Consider the following 3,836-nt stretch of genomic DNA (forward strand, 5'->3'; position numbering starts at 1 on the left):
TTATTTTCCTAATTTCCTGAGGAACTTATATATATGTATATATGTGTATATATATATGTATATATATACTCATTTCCATAGTGTCTGGACTATTCCCATCAAAAAATGCATAAGAGCTCCTCATTTTTACTACTCTTTCACCACTTTTTCCCTGTTTTACTTTTTACAATTAGTCATTCTAATAGATGTGAGTTAATTTCTCTCTGTGGTTTAATATGAATTTCCCTGATGATTAAATATCTAACCATCTTTCCATATACTTATTAATCATTTGAGTATTGTCTTTTCAGGTTCTTTGCCCATTTTATGTCATATTGTTATTTTTTGTTATTGAAGTATAGGAGCTTTTTATATGTTTTGAATATTCTTATCAGACATACGGTTTGCAAGTATTGTCTTCCTTTCTAGAAACTGACTTTTAGTTTTGCTGATGTATGTATGTACATAAAGAGTTTTAAAAAATTTAATTGTACTTATCTATATATGTTTATGTTGTCTGTACTTTTAATGTTACATCAAAAATAACTGTTAAGTTTAATGTACAAATGTTTGTAATGTTGCTTAAAAACTATCCTATTTTGTTCTTTGAGGATTCTCCCTCCCTTTCTCCCCCTCTCCCTCTTTCCCTCTCTCTGTTCATTTTCCTTCCTTATTTGCATCCTTGTTTCCTTCTTTCTTTCTTCCCTTCCTTCCTTCCTTCTTTCCTCCCTCCCTCCCTCCCTCCCTCCCTCCCTTCCTTCCTTCCTTCCTTCCTTCCTTCCTTCCTTCCTTCCTTCCTTCCTTCCTTCCTTCCTTCCTTCCTTCCTTCCTTCCTCCTTCACTCTTTTTCTGCTTCCCTCCTTTCCTACTTTCTTCCTTCTTTTCTTCCTTCCTTCCCTCACTTCCTTCTTTTCTTCTTTCTTTCCTCCCTCCCTTCCTTCCTCCCCCCTCCCTTTTTTTCCTCCTTTCATCCCTCCCTCCCTTTCTTCCTTCCTCCCTTCCTTTCTTTCTCCCTCCCTTCCCTCTCCCTCCCTCCTTTCCTCCCTTCCTTCTTTCCTTCCTTTCTTCCTCCCTTTCTTCCTTCCTTCCTCCCTCCCTTTCTTCTTTCCTCTTATCTCTCCCTCCCTCTCTTCCCCCTCCCTCCCTTCCTCCCTTTCTTTCTCCCTCCCCCTCCCTTCCTTTCTTTCTTCCTTCCTCCCTTTCTTTCTCCCTCCCCCTCCCTCCTTCCCTCCTTTTCTTCCCTCCTCCCTCCCTTCCTCCCTTCCTCCCTTCCTCCCTTCCTCCCTTCCTCCCTTCCTCCCTTCCTCCTCCCTTCCCTCCCTTCCTCCCTTCCTTCCTTCCTTCCTTCCTTCCTTCCTTCCTTCCTTCCTTCCTTCCTTCCTTCCTTCCTTCCTTCCTTCCTTCCTTCCTTCCTTCCTTCCTTCCTGTGTTTTGGGTCACCCCTAGTGGCGCTGGATTGTTACTTCTAGTTCAGAGCTCTAGAGTTATACCAAGCATGCTTGAAGAAGTATTAAGCATAAATATAGGACTCTCCCATGCAAAGCAAGCACTCTAGGCTTTGTGCCATCTCCCAAGTCTTACATTATAGTATTTCTTCACTAGTTTTTTTTTAACAGACTACCCTATGTCCTTCAATATTCATCTCACCATGAAACTAAACTAGAAGTTAATTTTCTCTGTCTTTCTATTACCTTTTGTCCTAATTCTGTCATAGCAGCTGTCCCACCAAATAAATATCACTACTTGAAGACTCCTTTGAATTCTCCCTTAGATTGTCATTTCTGGGTGCCATTTTTGTATATGCCAAAAACCAAATAAAATAAAATAAAGTGCAGAAATACATATTAATTACTAAAATTTTGCAGCAAACTATTGAAAAACTAATTCTTGCCTAAATTATTTAAAGGCTTAAAATTAAACCCTTAAAATCTCATAAACAACATTTTTCAGTAGCACTATTTCAAAAACCTGATTTCATAAGCAGTAGGCTTCCAGAGCAATAGACTTTCTTTATAACCTTGACCCTTACAAAAGGCCATTAAAAGAAAGCAAAATAATACATATAATTACAGTATTCTTATTGGATCATTAGATTGACTAATTTAATATAAACATATTTTTAAGAAATATAGTTAAACATATTAGGAAAAAAACCTTTGAATCCTAACAATTTCAAATGCTTGGTAACCTTGTTCATATTCTGAGATAAACATCTTTGATGTGGCTGGTTGTTTTCGTTGGTACAGAAAAGGCACTGCTGTAACAGAACCATGAAAGGTGGTATGAAGTGGATTCTTGGTTATCTGAAGGCATTTAAGATAAATGTTTCCACCCTTGAATTCAGCAATTTTCCAAAACAGATGTCTTTTATCAAAGAAAGTAGCGCTTTTTTTTTTTTCTTCTTTAACTTGGCAGGGATACTTGTATTTTCTATATTCTTGATTCCTTGATAGGGAAGGATTTTATTTTGGTTGGTTTTGTTTCTCTCATACTTCATGGCTCTTTCATACTTTCACTGTGTCCTGTAAGAGGCAAAGTATGGTGCACAACTTAAGAACCAGGTCTTTATGGGTCAGCAGTACTGAGTCCTGGCTTCAAGTCACATAATAACCATGCCTAATGTTTATGGTGAACTTACTATACCTAGTTTAAGTATACTTTTTCTTATAAGAATTTGCTTTATCTTTACAACTTAAAGAGTGATAAGTTTTGCATGGAGAAGCTGATACACTAAGTTTAATAAACTAAGAAATATTTGTCAAGTATTCATGGTAAGAAAGGTAGTATTAAGACCTAGAAATATTCTATCTCCACAAACCATATTTTAACTCTTAAATGACTTCCAACTGTGAGGCTAATCAAATTCCTATACACTTCAGCATCTTGATGGGTTACTGTGAAAATTAAGTGAATAAGAATTTGTAAAACTCTCAGGATAGAGCTTGGTACAAAGTAAGTTCTAAATAAAGTGTAACATAGACATAATTATTACTTTGATAATAATTGTTAGATAAGTAGAAAAGAAGAAACATTATTTCATATGTTGCTCATTCTTTCCTATCATTTCTATTTCAGTTTAATAGTTCTATGCATCCTGGAGAAATAAATCCTTTGCCTTCTTCGTGGGAGGAATTAGCTAGCATCAAATGAATTTTGGTTTAACTTTTTTGATTTATTTTTCAGTTTATTGAGGTCTAACTGATAAATGAAATGATTAGATATTTAAAGTATATCCATAAAAATAGTTACTTGATATTCTTGTGAAGATATTCATATTATGTATTTTTGATTGATTTTCTGACTTTTTTGGTGTAGATATTAAAGTTGATGTGTCCAATTTTATTTTATTTTATTTAACTTTCTTTTTGCACTCCAGCATGGTTTGATTTCAGGACCGAGACTATTGTGTGGTGCTTGTCTTTATTGCTGTAGTGCTCACTGGATATTTTATTTGATATTTCTGTATTGTTGTGGTATTTCAATTACCTTTTTTCTGTCCTCTCAAACTGAGGTTTGAAAGCCTTTAGAAAGACTTCGTCCATCGCTTCTTGGCCTTTTGGCTAAGATCAAGTGTAGAAAGACTTCGCCCATTTTCAGCCTTTTTTTTTTTTTAACCCCATTCTATTGATTTATTTCCCTTCAAACAAAACCGCATAACTCGAACTATCTAGCTCTGCCTCTCAAATAGAGGGGGGAACAAGGGATGGTACCAGGACCAAACAGATATATGATCACTAATAGTAAGCTAGACACAGAGGGGACCACTTACTCTAGCAGCCCAGAAGGTGATGGAGGGAGATAAGGGTTGCAGGAAAGGAACAGGGGTGGGGAGAGGACAAATTTGGTGATGGGTATTC

General features: G+C 36.3%; 1 pseudogene; it reads left to right on the top strand.

Moving 5' to 3' along the window:
• Positions 1-3,519: 3,519 nt before the first annotated feature.
• Positions 3,520-3,599, top strand: LOC126016833 (uncharacterized; annotated as a pseudogene).
• The last annotated feature ends 237 nt before the right edge of the window (positions 3,600-3,836 follow it).

Source organism: Suncus etruscus, chromosome 8 (genome assembly GCF_024139225.1).
Source record: "Suncus etruscus isolate mSunEtr1 chromosome 8, mSunEtr1.pri.cur, whole genome shotgun sequence".
In the NCBI taxonomy this organism is placed as follows: Eukaryota; Metazoa; Chordata; class Mammalia; order Eulipotyphla; family Soricidae; genus Suncus; species Suncus etruscus.